The sequence below is a fragment of the Sapajus apella genome, unplaced genomic scaffold (assembly GCF_009761245.1).
Source record: "Sapajus apella isolate SASKATOON/1434 unplaced genomic scaffold, GSC_monkey_1.0 scaffold26, whole genome shotgun sequence".
Lineage (NCBI taxonomy): Eukaryota > Metazoa > Chordata > Mammalia > Primates > Cebidae > Sapajus > Sapajus apella.
The window spans coordinates 3,409,597-3,434,530 of record NW_022436966.1 but is presented as its reverse complement, the minus strand read 5'-3'; the positions used below and the strand labels follow the sequence as shown (position 1 = coordinate 3,434,530).

Sequence of the window (24,934 nt, the reverse complement as noted above, 5' to 3'; positions counted from 1 at the left end):
TACTAAAAATACAAAAAAGCTGGGCATGGTGGTGTGCACCTGTAGTGCCAGCTACTTGGGAGGCTGAGGCAGGAGAACTGCTTGAACCCGGGAGGCGGAGGTTGCAGTGAGCCGACATTGTGCCACTGCACTCCAGCCTGGCGACAGAGCGAGATTCCTCTCAAAAAGAAAAAGAAAACGAAAAAAAAATATGAAACATTAGTTGGACATGGTGGTATGCACCTGTAGTCCCAGCTACTTTGGAGGCAGAGGTGGAAGGATCACTTGAGTTCTACCTGAAACTCAGAATGGCACAGAGCAAGGATGAAGATTATGTCACTGTATCCCAGCCTTGGCGACAGAGCAGGACCCCATCTCTTTTTTTTTCTTTCTGAGACAGAGGGTTGCTCTGTCGCCTAGGCTAGAATACAGTGGCGTCATCTCAGCTCCCGCAACCTCCGCCTCCCAGATTCAAGCGATTCTTCTGCTTCAGCCTCCCAAGTAGCTGGGACTACAGGTGTGTGCTACCACGCCCAGCTACTTTGTTGTATTTTTAGCAGAGACGAGGTTTCACCATGTTAGCCAGGATGGTCTTGATCTCCTGACCTTGTGATCCACTCACTTATTACAGGCGTGAGCCACTGTACCCGGCAGACCCCATCTCTTTAAAAAGCAAAATAATATAAATAAATAAACAACACACCTAGAACCATGTTATATAATTGGTCAAACACTCATCCTTCCTAATAGTAATACATTACATTTTTTTTCTTTGTTTTGTATTACATTACATTTTTATATTGCTTTATGCTTTATGCTTTTCTCCGCTCTGTTACCCAGGTGGGAGTGAAGTGGTGCAATCCTGGTTCCCTCAGACTCAACCTCCTGGGCTCAAGTGGTCTTCCTGCCTCAGTGTCCCAAGTAGCTGAGACTATAGGTACAGGCTGCCATGCCTGGCTAATTTTTAAAAATTTTTTTGGTAGGGCCGGGCGCGGTGGCTCAAGCCTGTAATCCCAGCACTTTGGGAGGCCGAGGCGAGTGGATCAAGAGATCGAGACCATCCTGGTCAACATGGTGAAACCCCGTCTCTACGAAACATACAAAAATTAGCTGGGCATGGTGGTGTGTGCCTGTAATCCCAGCTACTCAGGAGGCTGAGGCAGGAGAATTGCCTGAACCCAGGAGGCGGAGGTTGCGGTGAGCCGAGATCGCGCCATTGCACTCCAGCCTGGGTAACAAGAGTGAAACTCCGTCTCAAAAAAAAAAAAAAAAAAAATTTTTTTGGTAGAGACAATGGTCTTGCTTTGTTGCCCAGGAACTGGTCTTGAACTCCTGGCCTCAAGCAATCCTCCTGCCTTGGCCTCTTAAAGTGCTGGGATTAGAGGTATGAGCCACTGTGCCCAGCCTCACGAAGCTTCATTTACTCAGTAAATATTGCAGGTACTGGTTCATAGCACCAATGAAAAGGTGCACATTTTAAAACTATTCTTATTTGTACTTTCAAATTTGTTCATCAGAGGACTACAGAAGATGTAGCGAGAAAAAAAAATTTTTTTTGAGACGGAGTCTCCCACTGTCACCCAGGCTGTAGTGCAGTAGTGCCATCTCGGCTCACTGCAATCTCTACCTCCTGGGTTCATGCAATTCTCCTGCCTCAGCCTCCCAAGTAACGGGGACTACAGGCATGTGTCACCATGCCCAGCTAATTTTTTTGTATTTTTAGTAGAGACGGGGTTTCACCATGTTGGCCAAGATGGTGTCGATCTCCTGACCTTGTGATCCACCCGCCTCAGCCTCCGAAAGTGCTGGGATTACAGGTGTGAGCCACCGCACCTGGCAGAAAAAAAATTTTTTTTGAGACAGTCTTGTTCTGTCACCCAGGATAGAGTGCAGTGGAGTGATCTTGACTCACTGCAACCTCTGCTTTCCAGGCTCAAGCGATTCTCTGGCTAATTCTTGTATTTTTAGTAGAGGTGGGGTTTCACCATGTTAGCCAGACTGGTTTTGAACTCCTGACCTCCAGTGATCTGCCTGCCTCAGTCTCCCAAAGTGCAGAGATTACAGGCATGAGCCACCATGCCTGGCCCTATTCTTTTTTTTTTTTTCTGAGACAGAGTCTCATGGCTGCCAAAGATGCTGTGCCCGGCCGTTTTTTTCCTTTTTTTTTTTTGAGACAGATTCTCACTCTGTTGCCAAAGATGGAGTGCAGATCATGGCTCACTGCAGCCTTGACCTCCCAGGGTCAAGCAATCCTCCTGCCTCAGCCTCTCAAGTCGCTGGGACCACAGGTATGCAGCACTACACTCAGCTAATTTTTAATTTTTTGTAGAGATGGGGTCTCACTATATTGCCCAGACTGACTTTGAACTCCTGGGCTCAAGCAATCCTCCTGCGTCAGCCTCCCAAAGTGCTGGGATAACAGGTGAGACCTACCTTGCCAAGTGGTCTATTCTTTTTAAAAAATGTTTTAGGCTGGGCTCGGTGGCTCAGGCCTGTAATCCCAGAACTTTGGGAGGCCGAGGCGGGTGGATCACCTGAGGTCAGGAGTTCAAGACCAGCCTGGCCAACATGGTAAAACCCCGTTCCTACTAAAAAAGAAAAAAAGCCAGCATGGTGGCTTATGCCTGTAATCCCAGCACTTTGGGAGGCAGAGGCGGGCAGATCATGAGGTCAACAGATCAAGACCATCCTGGCCAATATAGTGAAGCCCTATCTCTACTAAAAATACAAAAATTAGCTAGGAGCAGTGTCCCGTGCCTGTAGTCCCAGCTACTCAGGAGGCTGAGGCAGGAGAATTGCTTGAACCTGGGACGCGGAGGTTGCAGTGAGCCAATATTGCACCATTGCACTCCAGCCTAGGCATCAAAGTGAGACTTTGCCTTCGGAAAAAAAAAAGAAAAAAAGAAAAAAAATTAGCTGGGTGTGGTGGTACATGCTTGTAATCTCAGCTACTCTGGAGGCTAAGACAGGAGAATCACTTGAACCTGGGAGGCAGAGGTTGCAATGAGCCAAGATTGACCCATTGCACTCCAGCCTGGGCGATAAGAGTGAAACTCCGTCTCAAAAAAAAAAGTTTTAAAAAGACCAGGCACAGTGGCTCACACCTGTAATTGCCAGCACTTTGGGAGGCCGAGGTGGGAGGATCACTTGAGGCCAGGAGTTCGAGACCAGCCTGGCCAACATGATAAAACCCTATGTCTACTAAAAATACAAAAATTAGGCAGGCACGGTGGTGCATGCCTGTAACCCCAGCTACTCAGGAGGCTGAGGCATAAGGATTGCTTGAACCCAGGAGGCAGAGGTTGCAGTGAGCCAAGAAAGCACCACTGCACTCCAGCCTGGGTAACAGAGTAACACTGTGTCTCAAAAAAAAATTTTTTTTAAAGAAAGTAAGTGCTTTGTGAAATAAAATGCATGGCAGCGTTTCTCCACCTTGGTACTACTGACATTTAGGACTGGATAATTCTTTGTTGTGGGGGCTATCCTATGCATTGTAGAATGTTTAATAGTATCCCTGGTTTCTACCCACTAGATCCCAGTAGCAAACCCCATCCCTAGGTATATACATTTTTTTAAAAAGTCTCCAGATAATGCCAAATGTCCTCTGGAGGCAAAATTGCCCCAGTTAAAAACCACTGATGTAGAGTCATTACCCTGTTCACACAGCATTCCTTCCCAGCTCAATCAACTTCTTTAGTAGGTATTCTCATTCAGTCTCATGTGGATTCTTAGAATATTGTTCCAAAATCAAAAGATGAAGGATTCAGTTTGCCTTTTACCATGAATTATCTCTGTGACCAAGTGCTTTAACTTTTGAGCTTCAGGATTTTTTTCATTTGCAAAATAACTATATGAAATACATTTATATAGACATACACATATATACACACACATATATATATACAATTTATATATATGAAGTAGCTTAGAAAAAATTAATTTTAAAATTATGTTGCTGATGATGATTTAACATATCATCAACGTGGGAAAAAACCTTTCTGTCAGCCAGGTACAGTGGCTCATGCCTGTAATCCCAGCACTTTGGGAGGCTGAGACCAGCCTGACAAATATGGTGAAACCCCATCTCTACTAAAAATATAAAAATTAGCCTGGGCATGGTGGCCTGCGCCTGTAGTCCCAGTTACTTGGGAGGCTGAGACAGGAGAACTGCTTGAACGAGGGAGGCAGAATTTGAAATGGGCCAGATGGTGTCATTGCACTGCAGCCTGGGCAACAGAGTGAGACTCAGTCTCAAAACAAAAGAAACAGCAAACAAACAACAACAAAAGCAAAAACAGAAAAAAAACAAAAGCAAAAACAGAAAAGAAAAAAACACTTTTCTGTCATGAAGTGAGGAGGTGGTTTGCCAGCTATTAGTGCTGTAGCTTTAGCATCAACATAGGAATTCCGATCTTTTTTTTTTTCTTTATTTCCCCCTGACACACACCTCTGTCGCCCAGGCTGGAGTGCGGTGGCACGATCTCGGCTCACTGCAACCTCCACCTCCCGGGTTCAAGCGATTCTCCTGCCTCAGCCTCCTGTGTAGCTGGGACTGCTGGTTGCGTGCCACCATGCCCAGCTAATTTTTGCTTTTTGGTGTTTTTGTCTGTTTGTTTTTGTGAGACTGAGTTTCACTCTTCTTGCCCAGGCTGGAGTGCAATGGCTTGATCTCAGCTCACCCAAACCTCCGCCTCCCGGGTTCAAGTGATTCTCCTGCTTCAGCCTTCCGAGTAGCTGGGATTACAGGAATGCACCACCACACCCGGCTAATTTTGTACTTACAGTAGAGACGGGGTTTCGCCATATTGGCCAGGCTGGTCTCGAAATCCTGACCTGAGGTGATCCACCCACCTCGGCCTCCGAAAATGCTGGGATTACAGGCTGGGATTACAAACTCACCTGGTGAGCTACCGTGCCAGGTCTTCTTTTTTCTTTTCTTTTCTTTTTTTTTTTTAATATGGTTGAGACGGAGTCTCACTCTTCTGTCACCCACGCTGGAGTGCAGTGGCGCCATCTCGGCTCACTGCAACCTCCGCCTCCCGGGTTCAAGTGATTCTCCTGCTTCAGCCTCCCGAGTAGCTGGGACTACAGGTACATGCCACAACACCCTGCTAATTTTTGTATTTTTAGTAAAGATGGGGTTTCGCCATGTTGGCCAGGATGGTTTCGATCTCTTGACCTCGTGATCCGCCCGCCTCGGTCTCCCAAAGTGCTAGGATTATAGGTGTGAGCTACCGAGCTCTGCCAGTATTTTAATTTTAAAACATGTACTAGTGTTACCTCCTAGAAACTCTATATGGAGGCCGGGCGCGGTGGCTCACGCCTGTAATCCCAGCACTTTGGGAGGCCGAGGCGGGTGGATCACGAGGTCAAGAGATCGAGACCATCCTGGTCAACATGGTGAAACCCCGTCTCTACTAAAAATACAAAAAATTAGCTGGGCATGGTGGCGCGTGCCTGTAATCCCAGCTACTCAGGAGGCTGAGGCAGGAGAATTGCCTGAACCTAGGGGGCGGAGGTTGCGGTGAGCCGAGATCGCGCCATTGCACTCCAGCCTGGGTAACAAGAGTGAAACTCTGTCTCAAAAAAAAAAAAAAAAAAAAAAAAAAAGAAACTCTATATGGAAAGCAATACAAACAATTAACACAACTTGTAAAGAACTTGTATTTGAAACCTGAAAGATCTCCTGGGTAGTCCCTTCTCGGCAAGTTTACAAATCAGCCAGTCAGCCCCCTCGGCAGGAAAGTGTCAAGGGACTGGTGTTGGAAGTGTCAACCCGCGGTGGGTTTCCTTCCAAGCATTACCCAGACCTAAATGTTTGGTGGATGCTGTTTCATGCTTGTGAGGCACAGTTAGGGGAAGAGAACGAATGATCATCACGGATAAATAATAAAAGCAGCTGAGTACACTGTGTGTTAAACCCTTTCTAAGCATCTACTCGTGTAATGTCCACACGATCCTGTACTGTTACCAGTCTTAGAGATGAGGAAACTGTTACTCAGATTTGACGGAAGTGTGACAGTCAGCAGGTAACTCATAAACAAGTTTGCAGTCTGCCGGGTGGCTTGCAAAACCACAAGTGGGAGGCTGGGGTACATCAGCCCTGAACGGCCTCGGAACAGCGGAGGAAGGTCGCCGGGGCCCCGCAGTCACGGAGCGGCCTCCCGACCCCTGGAACGCTCACCTCCCGGCCGGCTTCCGGGACGGACCTGCTGAGACACACACATCCCTTGGGACCTGCTTCCCGGCATCCTCCCCGCGCGAGCGCTCACTTCCGGTCCCAAGTAGGCCCAAGCAGAAGCATCATCTCGCCAGCAGCTACTCCTTGGACACACTCTGCGCTGGGATCCCCAGCTCTACACCCCTGTCCCACCGCCGCCGGGGTCCTCGCTCAACACGACCCCCTTACCTGCCCTGCGCCCCCCAGCGGGCCGCGGGGCCCTTCGTGGACGACCGCCCTCACCTCTTCTCTCTTCGCCTGCCGCGGCCTTTTACAAACGGGGCCAAACTGTTCGCTGTAACGACAATCGTTATTGGTTACAGCCGCCCACGCGCAGCAAGTGGCCGCCCCCCTTCCCCCCGAGCTCGCGTTGTCTTGTGGGAGTTGTAGTTTTCTCCTTCAGGAGCCCGCTGAAACTCGGGGGGAATGCGGTGGTAGAACCTGCGCTGACCTAACGGGGGTAAAGCTCAGGCTCTGCCTTGAGGCTGGAGTTCTTCTGGCCGATCGATCATACTGCTAACACAGCGCCAAGGCTGGTCTTGACTCCTTCTGGCCTGAGAGAATCCTATTTCTGAATAGACTTTCGCTGGTAATTGATGCAAAAATGGCCTGAGTAGCTGGACGTAGTGGTTCACGCTTGTAATCCCAACACTTTGGGAGGCCAAGGCGGAAGGATTGCTTGAGGCTAGGAGTTCGAGACCAGCCCGGTAACGAGACTCTGTCCTTACAAAAAGTTAAATTAAAAAAAATAATCGCCTGAGATTTTCTACATTATTAGCAGATGTCAGCTGTGAATTTAGTTTTTGTTTGGAGGTTCTTGCCCATCTGAGTATTCATCTCTTACTATCACATGTATGTTTATAACAAGTAAACTTTTTCTCCCTTAACTACATTTGAACGTTTTCCCTTAAAATGAGATGAAATCAGCTTCCTGTATATCCTAGTTCTGGTCCTTGGAATCACACAGAATAAATCTAAATGCTCTTCGTTCATGATTGAAGATAGCTCCCGAGAGCGATGTGTTGTTCATGGTGAGGCCTGTGTGTGTTGGAAAACGCTGGAATGAGATTCTCTGCTCTCCTGGCCCTAGTCTGGCTACTTACTATTGGTAGCAGGTTGCTTTACTATTGGGAAACCTTAGTCAACTATTTATAAGAGAAATGGAACGTTCCAGAACTAAGGTTTGTAATACTTCTTAAACTGGAAAGAGAGGGAGAGGGGCACAATTTTTCGAGAAGACTTTTCAGTTTTCTTCCCATTTATTTATTTATTTATTGAGAGGGAGTCTTGCTCTGTCGCCCAGGCTGTAGTGCAGTGGCACAATCTCAACTCACTGCAGTCTCTGCCCCTGCCCCCAGGGGTTCCAGCAATTAGCCTGCCTCAGCCTCCAGGGTAGCTGAGATTACAGGTGTATGCCACCACACTCAGCTAATTTTTGTGTTTTTAGTAGAGACAGGGTTTCACCATATTAGCCAGACTGGTCTCAAACTCCTGACCTCAGATGATCCACCTGCCTCAGCCTCCCAAAGTGCTGAAATTACAGATGTGACCCACCATGCCTTGCCTCTTCCCATTTATTATGTGAACTAAAAATAAAATCTGAAGCCCCACAGTGACTGAATGAACCCTCACTCCTTGGCCAAGGGCACATTAAACTGAATTCTCCTGGGTGGAAGGGGAAGTCCATGCCTCCTTATACCTGCTCTTTTGGAGTTTAGGCATAACTGACCAGCATTAATGTTAAAATAGAGATTATAAGAATGGCAGAACACTCTCTGTGGCAATAGAATACCAAATAATAAACAAGACCAAGGGCCATGCAAGGCAAGAGTTAAGCCACACCCTTGAAACCATACCATCTCTTTAAAGGAGTTTTTTTAAATGAGTTTTTTAAATTAACCCTGTATCTTGTGGCTTGCTTTCCAGCCTGACTCAGGTATAGCATCACATGATAAACAGGCCCTGCCCTTATAACTTAAGCATTCCTTTCTACTGATTTCGAGTCCTTAGGCAAAGCTTTTCTCTCTCTCTATCTCCCATCTCTCTCTGTCTCTGTCTCTCTCTGTCTCTATCTCTCTCTTTCTCTCTGTCTCTCCAGGGCCTCTCTCTGTCGTTGAGGCTGGAGTGCAGTAGCGCAACCTTCACCTCCTGGGTTCAAGCAATTCTGTGACTCAGCCTCCCGAATAGCTGGGATTACAGGCACCCGCCACTATGCCTGGCTAATTTTTTTATATTTTTAGTAGCCACAAGATTTTGCTATGTTGGCCAGGCTGGTCTCAAATTCTTGATCTCAGGTGATCCACCCGCCTCCCAAAGTGCTGAGATTACAGGTGTGAGCCACTTCGCCTGCATATTTATATTTTTAGTAGAGAATAAGTCTCAGTATGTTGCCCAGGCTGAACTGGAACTCCTGGGCTTAAGGACCCTCCTGCCTCAGCCTCCCGAAGTCCTATGATTTTAGGCATGAGCCACCAAACCCCATCCATTATCATAGTTCTAAGTCATTACTTGTAACTATTCCTCATTCTGGTCAATTACTACAAAGAATTCCATGGAAAGCCTACACTAGTCAAGACATATTTCTTAGGCACTGGCATTGATGACTGACCCCCAGATCTTTGTGGCTTAAAACAACATACATCATTGTTTAGGGTAAGCATCCTTAGATCAGCCGGGATCTGTCCTTTGTTGTTGTCTTGCTCACCCAGGGCCCAGGCTGGTGGAATGCCTTCTCTGTGTAACACTTATTGTCATCTGTGTGTCAAAGACCCACTGGCTTTTAGGGCATCTGGCCAGAAATAGCCAGAGTCACTTTTGCTTACATTTAAAATTTTTATTTTTAATTTTTTAAAATGTACTTGTCACTGATGTGAAGCTCACTTTTTTCCTGCATTTTTTTTTTTTTTTTTTTTTTTTTGCCAAAGTAAGTCATATGGCCATGCCTGAGTGTAAGAGCCTGGGGAAATAAAATCCTCCTAAAATAGATAGACTACCTTAATGGATAACCGGTCCCAACTTATGAGATCTTCAGATTTCTGTACATCAAACTCCCAAGAGATGCCATCATGTTATTCATCACTGAAGTTGGCTGTTACTTCTCCCTTTCTCTTACTTTTCTTTAGTTTCAAGGCTTTCAGTCCTCAAAAATGATTATAAGGCTGGGTGTGGTGGTTCACGCCTGTAATCCAAGCATTTTGGTAGGCAGGAGGATCTCTTGAGCTCAGGAGTTTGGGACCAGCCTGGACAACATGGCAAAACCCAGTCTCTAAAAAAACCAAAAAATAAAAACCAAAAAAACATTAGCAGGGTGTGGTGGCGTGTGCCTGTGGTCCCAGTTACTCAGGTGGTTGAGATGGGACCTCATAATGAAAATAAGAATAGGCCGGCCACGGTGGCTCACGCCTGTAATCCTAGCACTTTGGGAGGCCAAGGTGGGCAGATCACCTGAGGTCAGGAATTTGAGACCATCCTGGCCAACATGGTGAAACCCCATCTCTACTAAAAATACAAAAATTAGCTGGGCGTGGTGGCACACACCTATAATCCCAGCTACTCGAGAGGCTGAGACAGGAGAATTGCTTGAACCCAGGAGGCAGAGGTTGTAGTGAGCCAAGATCGTGCCACTGGGCAACAGAGCGAGACTCCATCTCAAAAAAAAAAAAAAAAAAATTGGAGAGAGTGTTTCTGAGCAGCTTCTGAGCAAACATTTCTTAACAGGTTGGGGTCTTCACTCCTCATTAAGGGCCCTGCCAGACACAATCGTGTTCACTCCTGCCTCTGCATCTTTATGGACAGTGTCAGGATCTACTCCACCATTGACCTCTGTATCCAAAGACGGGAACTGAGTCCTCAACTATTCTTTGGCATCATATCTTCTGTAAATTTCTGCCCTCCAAACCCTTGTTCCACTGTCATAACCAAGGCCATAATCGATATGATTAGCCCATGGTGCCAAATACCCAACTGAGGTTCCCTGTTTGATGACAAGGCCAACATTCATCGCGTTATCCCAAATGTCTTTTTGTTTTTGTTTTTTTTGAGACGGAGTTTTGCTATTGTTACCCAGGCTGGAGTGCAATGGCGTGATCTCAGCTCACCGCAACCTCCGTCTCCTGGGCTCAGGCAATTCTCCTGCCTCAGCCTCCTGAGTAGCCGGGATTACAGGCACATGCCACCACGCCCAGCTAATTTTTTGTATTTTTATTAGAGACGGGGTTTCACCATGTTGACCAGGATGGTCTCGATCTCTTGACCTCGTGATCCACCCGCCTCGGCCTCCCAAAGTGCTGGGATTACAGGCTTGAGCCACCGCGCCCGGCTATCCCAAATGTCTTTAATCAAAGCCCCTGGGTTCTCAGTAGCCTCAAAATAAAAGGTGTACTGATTGGCTCCTGCTACAGCTATTGGCTTTACCCACTGTTGTGGCTTGGACACCATCATGTGCATGTCAAAGAAAGCATCTTGGCCTAGCTGCTTTCAAAGGCTTTCTACCACACTGTGACCAAAGGTGATGTTGGGAACAAAATGCCCATCCTTTATATCCAGGTGCAGATAATTAGCCCAGAGTCCAGCATCTGGAGGCACTTGGCCCCTAAATTGGCCAAGTTGCTGTTGAGGATGGATGGGCTAATCCTGCAGTCTGACACCACAGCGCTGCTTCCCAAGAGCAAGTTATCCCATGAGACCCCTCTTTATCTAACTTCTTACAGGAAATGTAACACATTAAGTTTTAGCCCCTGTTTTTTAATATAAACATTTAAGGTTATATATTATTATTATTGTTTTTAGAATGAATTGCCCCGACTAGAGTGCAGTGGTGCAATCTCAGCTCACTGCAACCTCTGCTTCCCTGGTTCAAGTGATTCTCATGCCTCAGCCACCCAAGTAGCTGGGATTATAGGCATGTGCCACCATGCCCTGCTAATTTTTGTATTTTTTTGTACAGATATTATTTAAATTTTTTCATCCAGGTGCGGTGGCTCACACTTGTAATCCCAGCACTTTGGGAGGCCAAGACAGGCAGATCACTTGAGGCCAGGAGTTTGAGACTAGCCTGGCCAACATGGTGAAACCCTGTCTCTACTAAAAATACAAAAATTAGCTGGGCATGGTGGTACATGCCTGTAATCCCAGCTACTTGGGAGGCTGAGGCAGAATTGCTTTGACCCGGTAGGCGGAGGCTGCAGTGAATCAAGATTGCGCCACTGAACTCCAGCCTGGGAGACAGAGTGAGGCTCCATCTCAAATACATAAATAAATAAATAAATATTAAATTAAAAATTTTCATTATGGTAGTTTCTTTGATCCATAAGTTATTTACATAAGTGTTTGAAATTTCCACAAATTTTTGTAAGTGATTTCTTTTATCACTAACTGTGATAAAAACAAAATAAAGTTTTTATTTTTTTAGAGATAGGGTCTCATTCTGTCATCTAGGCTGAAGTGCAGTGGTGCAATCCCAGCTCACTCTTGGACTCAAGGGATCCTCCCACCTCAGCCTTTGGAGTAGCTGGGACTACAGGGGAGTACCATCATGTCCAATTAATTTAGAAAAAATTTTTGTAGAGATGGGAGTCTTACTATGCATGCTGCCCAGGCTAATCTTAAACTCCTAGCCTCAAGCGATCTTCCTGCCTCAGCTTCCCAATGCCATGGGATTATAGGTGTGAGCTACTGTGGCCAGCCTTTGTTAGTGATTTCTAAACTAATTTCTTTATAGTCAGAAAATATGATATGCTACCTTTCTGGGGTCTCTTAGAAACTTTGCTTTGTTAATTAAGGAATGATAGCTCCTAACATTTAAACATTTAAAGGCATTTCCTTTGTTCTTTTTTTTTTTTTTTGGAGATGGAGTCTTGCTCTATCACCCAGGCTGGAGTACAGTGATGCAGTTCTGCAACCTCCACCTCCTGCATTCAAGCGATTCTCTTGCCTCAGCCTCCCGAGTAGCTGGGACTACAGGCGCCCGCCACCACGCCCGGCTAATTTTTGTATCTTTTAGTAGAGATAGATGGGGTTTCGTCACGTTGGCCAGGCTAGTCTCAAACTCCTGACCTCAGGTGATCTGCCTACCTCAGCTTTCCAAAGGGCTGGCATTACAGGTGTGAGCCACCTCAACCAGCCCTTTGTGGATTTTTTTATTTTATTATTTTTTATTTTTTGAGACAGAGTATCACTCCCTCACCCAGGCTGGAGTGAAGTCATGCAATCTCAGCTCACTACAACCTCTGTTTCCCAGGTTCAGGCGATTCTCTTGCCTCAGCCTCCCAAGTAGCTGGGATTACAAGCGTGCGCCACCACGCTTGGCAAATTTTTGTATTTTTAGTAGAGATAGGGTTTCACTGTGTGGCCAGGCTGGTCTTGAGCTGTCAACCTTAAGTGATTCATCCACCTCGGCCTTCCAAAGTGCTGGGATTACAGGTGTGAGCCACTACACCTGACCAAAGGCATTTTCTTTTTTCCTTTTTTTTTTTTTTTTTTGAGAGGGAGTTGGGCTGGGCTTGGTGGCTCAAGCCTGTAATCCCAGCACTTTGGTAGGCTGAGGCGGGCAGATCACGAGGTCAAGAGATCGAGAACATCCTGGCCAACATGGTGAAACCCCGTCTTTAAAATAAATAAATAAATAATAGAAGATCTGAGAGAGAGTCCTGCTGTGTTGCCCAGGCTGGAGTGCAGTGGCATGATCTGCAAACTCCGCCTCCTGAGTTCAAGCGATTCTCCCAGCTCAGCCTCCCAAGTAGCTGGGATTACAGGCACATGCCATCACCCGACTAATTTTTGTATTTTTGGTAGAGACAGAGTTTCACCATGTTGGCCAGGCTGGTCTCTGAACTCCTGACCTCACATGATCCACCCGCCTTGGCCTCACACAGTGCTTGGTGGGTGTAATTATAGGCATAAGCAACTGCGCCTGGCCTTTCTCCTTTTTTTTTTTTTAATTTTTGAGACCAGCCTGGCCAACATGGTGAAAATCTATCGTTACTAAAAATACAAATATTAGCCAGGCGTGGTGGCGCGTGCCTATAGTCCCAGCTACTTGGGAGGCTGAGGCAGGAGAATCACTTGAACCTGGGAAGCAGAGGTTGCAGCGAGCTGAGATCACACCACTGCACTCCAGCCTGGGCGACAGGGAGACTCTGTCTAAAAAGAAAAAAGCAAAAAAAAAAAAAAAAAAAAAAAAAACGAACCATTTTTCATGTGTGTTTGATAATAGGTGTGTGTTTTGTTTGATATTAATTTGGCCATATCAGCTTTGTTTAAGGTTCCCTGGCATATATTTTTCTGTGTACTTTTGTTTTAGACAGGTTACTTAAAAGCAGCAGCAGCACATCTATCTAGATTTTTAAAATCCAATCAGACTGAGTGTGGTGGCTCACACCTATAATCCCAGCACCTTGGGCCTAGGCAGAGAGAGGATCACTTGAGCCCAGGTGTTTAAGACCAGCCTGGGCAACATAGTGAAACCTTGTCTTTATAAAAACATTAGGCCGGCACAGTGGCTCACACCTATAATGCCAGCACTTTGGGAAGCCCAGGCAGGTGGACCATGAGGTCAGAAGTTGAGACCAGTCAGGCCAACATAGTGACATCCGTTTCTACTAAAAATATAAAAAATTAGCCAGGTGTTTGGTGATGTGCGCCTGTAATCCCAGCTACTAAGGAAGCTGAGGCAGGAGAATCGTGTGAACCTGGGAGGCAGAGGTTGCAGTGAGCCAAGATCACACCATGGCACTCCAGCCCAGGTGACAGTGTGAGACTCTGTCTCAAATAAATAAATAAATAAATAAATAAATAAATAACATTACAGCTGGGTGCAGTGGCTCACGCCTGTAATCCCAGCAATTTGGGAGGCCAAGACAGGTGGATCACGAGGTCAGGAGTTTAAGACCAGCCTGGTCAAGATGGTAAAACCTTGTCTCTTAAAAAATAAATAAACAAATAAAATAAAAATGAAAACATCAGCCAGGCATGGTGGTGTGCACCTGTAGTCCTAGTTACCTGGAAGTCTGAGGCAGAAGGATGGCTTGAGACCTGGAACGCCAGGCTGTAGAGAGCCCATGATCACACCACTGCACTCCAGCCTGGGCAACAGAGTGAGATTCTGTCTCAAAACAGAAAAAAATAAATTCGATCAGATAATTTAATTTATTAGATTAGTCCATTTACATATAGTGTATTGACCAATTTATTTGGAATTTTTTCCACCATCTAATTTTGTGATTTCTGTTTTTTTGGTTTTTGTTTTTTGTTTTCTTGATCTCGGCTCACTGCAACCTCAACCTCCTGGGTTCAACTGATTCTCCTGCCTCAGCCTCCCAAGTAGCTGGGATTACAGGCGCCTGCCACCACGCCCAGCTAACTTTTGTATTTTTAGTAGAGATGGGGTTTCACCATGTTGGCCAGGCTGGTCTCAAACTCCTGACTTTAAGTAATTTGCCCACCTCCCAGAGTGCTGGGATTACTGGCATAAGCCACCGCACTTGGCCATGTTTGATAATTTTTTTTGTGAACTCATAACTAATTATTTTAATCTGAGGTGATCCTGAGTGACCTGGATGGAGGACACATTCTTGCAGAGAGGATGTGTGCATATCCAAACTATATAAGGAATTTCTACTAATTGATAAAAAACAAAAACCGTGAAACAATCTAATGAAGAAATAAACTAAGGATGTGAAGACACATCACAGAAATAAATACAAATGGCCAATTATGAAAAATGACTAACTTTACTTGTAATCAGGGAAATACAACTGAAAATATCATTTTACATTCATCAGACTGGCAAAAAATAAAAGCGAGATTAGAGTGTAAAATGGTATACAGCCTTTTTTTTTTTTTTTTTTTTTGAGACAGAGTCTCACTCTGTGGGTCAGGCTGGAGTGCAGTTGGTCAACCTTGGCTCGTTGCAACCTCATGTTGGCCAGGCTAGTCTCAAACTTCTGACCTCAAGTGATCCATCTGCCTCAGCCTCCCAAAGTGCTGAGATTACAGGAGTGAGCCACCATGCCCAGCTGGTATATAGCTGGGTTTTTTTTTTTTTTTTTTAAGACAGAGTTTTGCTCTTGTTACCCAGGCTGGAGTGCAATGGTGCAATCTTGGCTTACTGAAATCTCCACCTCCCAGGTTCAAGCGATTCTCCTGCCTCAGCCTCTCAAGTAGTCAGGATTACAGGCATGCACCACCATGCTGGCTAATTTTGTGTTTTTGCTAGAGACGGGGCTTTTCCATGTTGATCAGGCTGATCTCAACCAACTCCCCACCTCAGGTGAGTCACCCACCTCAGCCTCCCACAGTGCTGGGATTATAGGTGTGACCTGTATATAGCCTTTTAAGATGGTAATTTGGCAACATATAATACAATTATTACAATTCACATTTCCTTACAAATTCAATTTCTTTTTTTTTTTTTTTTTTTTTTTTGCAACAATCTTGCTCTGTGGCCAGGCACCAGGCTGGAGTGTAGTGGTGCAATCTTGGCTCACTGCAACCTCCGCCTCCTGGGTTCAAGTGATTCTCCTGCCTCAGCCTCCCTAGTAGCTGGGACTACAGGCGCATGCCACCACGCCCAGCTAATTTTTGTATTTTTTAGTAGAGACGGGGTTTCACCATGTTGGCCAGGATGGTCTCAATTTCTTGACCTTGTGATCCACCTGCCTCGGCCTCCCAAAGTGCTGGGATTACAGGCGTGAGCCACCGCGCCCAGCCAGCACATTCTGTTTCTAAGTATTCTAGAGAAACAGTATAGACATGCACAAAAACACATGAATTCTGTGTTTTTGTTTTGTATTTTTTTTCTTGAGACAGGGTCTTGTTCTGTTGCCCAGGCTGGAGTGCAGAGGCATGATCACAGCTCACTGCAGTCTCAACCTCCTGCACTCAAGTGAACCTCCTACATCAGCCTCCCGAGTAGCTGGAACCACAGGTGCATGCCACCATGCCTGGCTAATTTTTTAAAATTTTTTGTAGAGATGAGATCTTGCTATGGTTGCCCAGGCTGGTCTTGAACTCCTGGGCTCAAGCGATCCACCCACCTCAGCCCTCCAAAGTGCTGGGATTACTGGCATGAGCCACTGTACCCGGCCTGCCTCTGCCTCCTTGAACACTGATGATCCTGAGTTTTGTCCTCAGTCCTCATCTCACTTGGTGATGTCTACTCCAGGCCTCGAACTAACATCTAAACACAGACGACGCCCATTTCTATATCCAGCCTGGATCACCCTCCTAAATTCCATATCATTATCTACTAGATATTTCTACCTGTGTCTCCCACATCCAATCTCTCACATTGAAAGATAAGGCCAGGCGAGGTGACAGGTTTGTTTTCTTTCTTTCTTTTTTTTTTTTTTTTTTTTTTGAGATGGAGTTTCTCTCTCTTTCACCAGGCAGGAATACAATGGCACAATCTCAGTTCACTGCAACCTCTGCCTCCTGGGTTCAAGCGATTCTCCTGCCTTGGTCTCCTGAGTAGCTGGGGACTACAAGCACCCACCACCACGCCCAGCTAATTTTTTGTATTTTAGTAGAGACAGGGTTTCACCAAATCGGCCAGGATGGTCTCGATCTCCTGACCTTGTGATCTCCCACTTAGGCCTCCGAAAGTGCTGGGATTACAGGTGTGAGCCACCGCGCCCGGCCAACACTCATGTCTTTCAATTCAGTGTCTAATGTTTGGCTTTTTTTTTTTTTTTTTTTTTTGTGAGGGGTGGGGTCGCCTCTGGGGGCTGGCTCTATAAGAATTTCACACCACGACCAGGCTGGGCACCAGTGGCAAGAGGGACTCAGAGAAAGGACTTGAGGCCACGGTTGCACAGGGTCCCTTTGCAGGGGACACCTCCTGAGGGTCGGGATGGGGGTAAGCGTGTGAAGGTGGGGCTTGGGAGCCAGGCAGAGACAGGTTCAAATTCCAGCTGGCTGTACTGGGACAAAGCACATGACTCTCTGTGTCTCAGTTTCCTCATCTGTAAAGGGAAGGTGATTTTAACTCATGATGTTATAGCAAAGGTGGAGTGAGCTGGTGGGGTCAGGCAGGCCCAGTGAGGAATAGCCATGGATTTCTCTTTTTTTTTTCCTAAAAATAAAAATGAAAAAAGAAAGAAAGAATAAAAAAAAAAATGGAGAGGAAGAAAGAGAAAGAGGAAGATGGAGAGAGAATGGGGGTGTTGCTTTATTGCCCAGGCTAGAATGCAGTCTAAAAATGCGTATGCCTATAATTGTGCTTAATAATAGAGACATGAAAAAAAAAATGAGGGAAGAAAATAGCAAACAAGCAGCCAACCAATATTTCATTTAAACCTGTAAATAGATGTGATGTGGTACTGATAAGTGTATACTTTGTGAATTTAAAGTGGAGAGTTCTATAAATGTTAATTAAGTTTACTTGTTCCGGATCTGAGTTCAAGTCCTGGATATCGTTGTTAATTTTCTGTCTCAATGATCTGTCTAATATTGATGTTGAAGTCTCCCACTATTATTGTGTGGGAGTCTAAGTCTCTTTATAAGTCTTATATATCTGGGTATTCCTGTATTGGGAGTGTATATATTTAGGATCTTTAGCTCTTCTTGTTACATTGATCCTTTTATCATTATGTAATATCCTTCTTTGCTTCTTTTGATCTTTGTTGCTTTAAAGCAACTGCTGCTTTTTATTTATTTATTTATTTTTGCTCTCCATTTGGTTGGTAAATCTTTCTCCATCCCTTTGTTTTGAGTCTTTGTGTATCCTTGCATGTGAGATGGGTCTGGATGCAGCATACCGACGGGTTTTGGCTTTTTTTGCCTGTCTGTGTCTTTGGATTGGGGGATTTAGTCGATTTAAATTTAGAATTAATAATAATATATGTGAGTTTAATACTGCCATTTAATGTTAGCTGGCTGTTTTGCCTATTAGTTGATGTAAATTCTTGATTATGTTGATGCTCTTTACTTTTTGGTATTTTTTAGAAAGGCTGATACTGGTTGTTCCTTTCTCTGTGTAGTGGTTCTTTCAGAAGCTCTTGTAAAGCGGGCCTGGTGGTGACGAAATCTCTGAGCGCTTGCTTGTTCACAAAAGATTTTAGTTTTCCTTCGCTTATGAAGCTTAGTTTGGCTGGATGTAAAATTCTGGGTTGAAAGTTCTTTTCTTTAAGGATGTTGAATATTGGCCCCCACTCTCTTCTGGCTTGTAGGGTTTCTGCTGAGAGATCTGCTGTGAGTCTGATAGGCTTCCCTTTATGGGTAACCCGACCTTTCTCTCTGGCTGCCCTTAACATTTTCTCCTTCATTTCAACCCTGGTGAATCTGGCGATTATGTGCCTTGAGGTTGGTCTTCTTGAGGAATATCTTTGTGGTGTTCTCTGTATTACTTGGAGTTGAATATTGTCCTGCCTTGCTAGGTTGGGTAAGTTTTCCTTAATAATATCCTGAAGGCTATTTTCCAGCTTGGATTGATTCTCTTCGTCACATTCAGGTACACCTATCTAACGTAGATTAGGTCTTTTCACATAGTCCCATATTTCTTGGAGACTTTGCTCCTTCCTTTTTATCCTTTTTTCTCTAATCTTGTCTTCTCGTTTTATTTCATTAAGTTGGTCTTCGACTTCTGATATCTTTTCTTCTGCTTGATCGATTCGGCTGTTAAAACTTATGCATACTTCGAGAAGTTCTCGTGTTGTGCTTTTCAGCTCCATTAATTCACTTATATTCCTCTCTAAATTGTGTAGTCCTGTTAACATTTCATCAAACCTTTTTTTCAAAGTTCTTAGTTTCTTTGCATTGGGTTAGAACAAGTTCTTTTAATTCCCAGAAGTTTCTTATCATCCACCTTTTAAAGCCTGCTTCTGCTAATGGAACACAGTCTTTCTCCATCAGGCCTTGTTCTGTTGCTGATGAGGAACTGTGATCCCCTGTAGAGGGAGAGGCGTTCTGATTTTGGGTAGTCTCAGCCTTTTTAGTATGGTTCCTTCCCTTCGTTATAGATTTATCCATCTGTGGTCTTTATAATTACCGTCTTTATAGTTGGGTTTCTGAGTGGACGTCCAACTTGTTGATTCCCAGCGCTAAAATCTGAGCAATGCACTGCGCCGGCCAAAACAGCGGTGTTAAGATTGATGGTGCTTGGGCCGGGCGCGGTGGCTCAAGCCTGTAATCCCAGCACTTTGGGAGGCCGAGGCGGGTGGATCACGAGGTCAAGAGATCGAGACCATCCTGGTCAACATGGTGAAACCCCGTCTCTACTAAAAATACAAAAAAATTAGCTGGGCATGGTGGCGCGTGCCTGTAATCCCAGCTACTCAGGAGGCTGAGGCAGGAGAATTGCCTGAACCCAGGAGGTGGAGGTTGTGGTGAGCCGAGATCGCGCCATTGCACTCCAGCCTGGGTAACAAGAGCGAGACTCCGTCTCAAAAAAAAAAAAAAAAAAAAAAGATTGATGGTGCTTTTCTGACTCTGCACCAAGAACCACCGCACCAAGGCAGCGGCAAAACCACCTCGCCAGCCACAAGAGTCGCGCTGGCAACCCGTGGGGCTCCTCCGCTGGGAATTTCCTGGTGCGTGAGCAACAAAAATTCGTCTGAAAGTGTGGCGTCCTCTCGTTCTCTGCACTTTCACTGGGAGCGTCAATCCTGAGCTGCTAGTGATCAGCCATCTTGGATCTCTCTCGACTCACATTTGTAATCCCAGCACTTTGGAGGCCAAGGCAGGCAGATCACCTGAGGTCAGGAGTTCAAGACTATCCTGGCCAACATGGTGAAACCCTGTCTCTACCAAAACTACAAAAGTTAACTGGGTGTGGTGGCACATGCCTGTAATCCGAGCCACTCAGGAGGCTGAGGCACGAGAATCGCTTGAACCCAGGAGTCGGAGGCTTAAGTGAGCTGAGATCACATCACTGCACTCCAGCCTGGGCGACAGAGTGAGACTCTGCCTCAAAAGAAAAAAAAAGAGATAAAACTCATTAGCTCTCATTTCCTGCTGTCTCACTATGATAGCAACTATCCTTACTCACTCTCACAAACATGCTTCTCTTCCTTCTCACATCCGAGTAACTAATGATCCACCATCCATCTAACTGCTCATCAAGTCTGCAACCCGGAACACATCTTGACTAAATACAAATTGAATCAGTGGCTCCCTAGAGTCTTCAGGATAAAAAAAAAGTTTAAATTTATTCACATGGCTCAAAGAACTTGGCCCTGATTTGGTCCTCCAATGCCAGCTTTTTTTGGGGGGGAGGTGGGGACAAAGTCTCACTCTGTCGCCCAGGCTGGAGTGCAGTGGCATGATCTTGGCTCACTGCAACCTCCACCTCCTGGGTTCAGGTGATTCTCCTGCCTCAGCCTCCTGAGTAGCTGGGATTACAGGCACTCACCATAATTTCCGGGGAATTTTTGTATTTTTGTAGAGATGGCGTTTCACCATTTTGGCCAGGCTGGTCTTGAACTCCTGACCTCAGGTGATCCACCTGCCTTGGCCTCACAAAGTGCTGAGATTACAGGCGTGAGCCACCACGCCCAGCCAATGCCAGGTTTTTATTGCCTTACTCTCAGTACTCCAGCTGGTAGTACTAGCCACACAAGGTGGAAAATTATTTGGTCAAAACTAGATTTTTTGAAATAACAATTTAACTGATTCATTAATTGATTAATTAAACAGGTATTAAGCATTTATTATTTACCATGTACTGGATATTATGGCATTGAAGAAATAGTCACCAGGCCAGGCCCAGTGGCTATTGCCCGTAATCCCAGCACTTTGGGAGGCTGAGGTGAGTGGATCACTTGAGATCAGGAGTTCAAGACCAGTGTGGCCAACATGGTGAAACTCCGTTTCTACTAAAAATACAAAAATTAGCCAGGCATGGTGGTGTGCACCTGTAATCCCATTTACTAGGGAGGCTGAGGCAGAAGAATCGCTTGAACCCTGGAGGTAGAGGTTGCAGTGAGCCCAGATTGTGCCATTGCACTCCAGCCCGGGAAACAGAGCAAGGCTATGTCTCAAAAAAAAAAAAAAAAAAAAGGAACTAGTCATCAGTACTTTAGTTTATGGGGGGAACAGGTTTTAAAGAAATAACTACATGAATAATTAAATATAATTTAAAATTATGACAAATGCTATAAAGGAAAAGTATAAGATGGATTGAGAAGCTACTGATTTAGTGATTTAGACTGTGGGGTGAAGCAAGGAAGGCCTCTTAGAGGAAGTGACTTAAGTGGAGACTTGAAAGCAGAAATAGGGAAAAGCTGTTTAGGTGCAAGGCCCTGAGAGAAGGGAGTCTCTCAGCCCCATAATTTACTTTCTTTTGTGAAACATTTTTCCTTTATTGGCTCAATGTTAGGCTGTGTCAATAGAGGGCACTTAGGGAACAACGAAAATTGATAGTGGCAGGAAGGCACTTCCTTCAAGGGCTCTGATTCTCTGATGCTCTGTGTGGGAGCCAATGGATCAGTGTACAGAAGCCCTAGCAGCGCTCACCTATATGGGCCCCAGGACCTGCTCCAGCTGCCCCTCATGTGTCCCACCCGCAGCTGCCTCCAAGGCATCTTTGGCTGCACCTCCCTGCAACTGTCTCTAGAATCGACAGAAAAAATATATGGGACACTCCATTAAATTTGAATTTCAGTTGAACAAGTTTTTTTTAGTGTAAGTATGTTCCATGCAATATTTGGCATTGTGGTTTTTTTTGTTTTGTTTTGTTTTGAGACAGGGTCTTGCTTTGTTGCCCAGGCTGGAGTGTAGTGGCATGATCATGGCTCACTGTAGCCTCAACTTCCTAGGCTGAAATCATCCTCCCACCTCAGCCTCCCAAGTAGCTGGGACTACAGGTGCATGCCATCATGCCTAGCTAATTTATTTAATTTTTTATGTTGTAGAGATGGAGTCTCACTATGTTGCCCAGGTTGGTCTTGAACTCCTTAGGTTCAAGCAATCCTACCACCCTGGCCTCCCAGAGTCCTGTGAGCCACCACACCCAGGCACATCAAATTCATTTTTTTTTTTTTTTTTTGAGACGGAGTCTCCTTCTGTTGCCCAGACTGGAGTGCAGTGGCGCAATCTCCACTCACTGCAACGTCCACCTCCCGGCTTCAAGTGATTCTCCTGCCTCAGCCTCCGAAGTAGCTGGGACTACAGGCGTGCGCCACCACGCCCGGCTATTTTTGTATTCTTAGTAGAGACAGGGTTTCACCATGTTAGCCAGGATGGCCTCGATCTCCTGACCTTGTGATTCGCCCACCTCAGCCTCCCAAAGTACTGCAATTACAGGTGTGAGCAACCTCACCCATCCAGCCACACCAAATTCTAAAGAACCCTAATTAACTGATGAGTGATAGCCAGGAAGAGTCCAAAACATTACCCTCCTAAGTATCTAATTTATGTTTGCAAGGTAACTAAAGACTTTGCCTCAAGTGGTAGTTAACCTACCTGTATTTGAAAAACTCTTCGAAGACCTCTTATTTACTCTGGAATTCAGACAGGTGCAAAGTCTCTACTTTTTAACCCTTGTGTTATTTTTATCACAACAAATCGGGTGAGAAAGCACGTAAGCCACAGAAATCAGAACTTCTTTGGAAAATTTTCAAAGACATCTTGAGATTAATGGAATTACTTACTTCAGGGCACTTGACTACTTTTTGAGAAACCTCAAAAGTTTTTTTTTTTCCTTTCTTAAACATGAAATTTTTCACCAAGATTTTTTTTTTTTTTTTTTTTTTTGAGACCGAGTTTCGCTCTGTCGCCAGACAGGAGTGCAGTGGCGTAGTCTCAGCTCACTGTAACCTCCGCCTCTCAGATTCAAGAGATATTTATGCCTCAGCCTCCCAAGTAGCTGGGACTACAGATGTGCGCTACCATGCCCAGCTAATTTTTGTCTTTTTAGTAGAGACGGGGTTGCACCACGTTGGCCAGGATGGTCTGGATCTTTTGACCTCGTGATCTACCGGCCTCAGCCTCCCAAAGTGCTGGTATTCCAGGCGTGAAGCACCTCGCCCGGCCAAGATGTTTTATCTTTTTCAAGTAGCAGTTTCCTGCAAGCATAGGAAGGAAAGTTGTGGACCACTCTGTTCCTTCCAAATCAAAGTCCATTTCTTGAGCTGCCATCATCAGTACTAGAAGCTTCATCTGTTACACAAATTTTATGCTATGTATTTCTGTATTTTCATCTTTTGGTCCCTTACCAAATTGTCTCATACAAAAAACAACTTGGCCGGCATGGTGGCTCACATCTGTAATGCCAGCACGTTGCAAGGATGAGGAGGCAGGATTGCTTGAGCCCAGGAGCTTGAAACCACCTTGGGCCTTTTATAGAGACACTGTCTCTAAAACAACAACACTCGGTCCAAAACTGAGTGTAAGACAGAACGCACAAAATCAAGTTTTCTCTTTTTTTTTTAACTTTATTTTTGATTAGGGGTACACGTGCAGCTTTGCTACCTGGGTATATTGCATGGTGCTGAGGTTTGTGGTAAGAATGATCCCATCACCCAGGTACTGAGCCTAGTACCCAAGGTTAGGTGTTCAACCTTCCCCCCAGTAGGTCTCAGTTTCTATTGTTGCCATCATTATTTCCATGAGTACCCAATGCTTCACTCCCACTTATAAGTGAGAAGATGCAGTATTTGGTTTTCTGTTCCTATGTTAATAATTCATTTAGGATAATGACCTCCAGCTTCATCCATGTTGCTGCAAAGGACATGATTTCATTCTTTTTTTATGGCTGCACAGTATTCCATTCTGTATATATATGTAAGGAAAATGGCTGCATGGCAGTCAAGAGCAGGCCTAGGTAAACATCCAGTGCAGCATGACACAGCGGGATTGGAGCACAGGAGCACAATCCTGGGCATTATATAATCAAAGTTACGTAACCATGTTATGGGTGGGCTCATCACCTGGCTCTGATCCATTATTGTCTGTGAGGTGCATAAATGTATCACTGACACTGTGAGAAGGGGCACATAATAAAGCCATGTCCCACCTGCCTACAGCCCCCCTCTCCCGAGTGTTCTTTCAACTACCAACCAGCCATCCACCAACTACCCAGGGACCCCAGCTTGGGTTGGAACCTGACCATTGGTATAGCTGGCAGGTTTCTGAGGTGAGTGAGTCAACATCTGATGATCCCAGGTTGACACATGTGGCCCCAACCTGGTGGCAGCCATGCTGCTTAGATGGGCCCTGGTAGAAACACGGGTGGCAGTGGACAAGTCCTCCATGAGCATGAAGCAGGTGCTGAAGCACCTGGAACAGCACAGCATGACGAAGGAGTGTGCCTTTGCCACCAGAGTTAGATGGGCATTTTTGATTGTGCTATGGGAAGTGCATGCCCAGTCCCTGTGAGACGCAGCACAGGTAAGGAGCCCCCAGGTGCTAGCCGAGCACCTGGAGGCCCAAATACACAGCTTGGAACGAGAATTGGGAACTGCTGTGCTGGCTTGAGCCCACCTTCCCAGCCAGAGACTCCCACTAGATCTGATACCGATGAGTAAGAACCCCCACTGCAGGCTCGCGCCATGGTCTGCCAAAAAATAGAGCATGAACAGCCACTTGGGCCCCAAGGGTAGGCCCAGGGACCCCCTATGAGGTGGATGACAATGGACTATCAAAAACTAAATAAATAACACCCCCTTTACGTGCATCTGTCCCATCTATCATGGATTTGATGGACTGCTTGATGATGGAATTGAGATAGTACCATTATGCAGTAAACCTGGCTAATGCCTCTTTCCCTTCTTTTTTTTTTTTTTTTTTTTTTTTTTTTTT

General features: G+C 45.5%; 1 protein-coding gene and 1 pseudogene across 4 annotated transcripts in view; both read right to left on the bottom strand.

The window, feature by feature from the left end:
• Positions 1-6,515, bottom strand: part of CUNH2orf42 (chromosome unknown C2orf42 homolog) — a 42,005-nt gene extending 35,490 nt beyond the window's left edge. For 3 of the 4 annotated variants that reach the window (XM_032291844.1, XM_032291847.1, XM_032291846.1), the window contains exon 1: positions 6,389-6,515. The gene's annotated coding sequence lies outside the window, so the exon portion shown is untranslated. Of the gene's footprint in view, positions 1-6,163 lie in introns of all 4 variants that reach the window. The other variant, XM_032291845.1, reaches the window with a different exon arrangement.
• A 3,332-nt stretch (positions 6,516-9,847) lies between these two features.
• On the bottom strand, positions 9,848-10,778 carry LOC116560381 (annotated as a pseudogene).
• Positions 10,779-24,934: the final 14,156 nt, after the last annotated feature.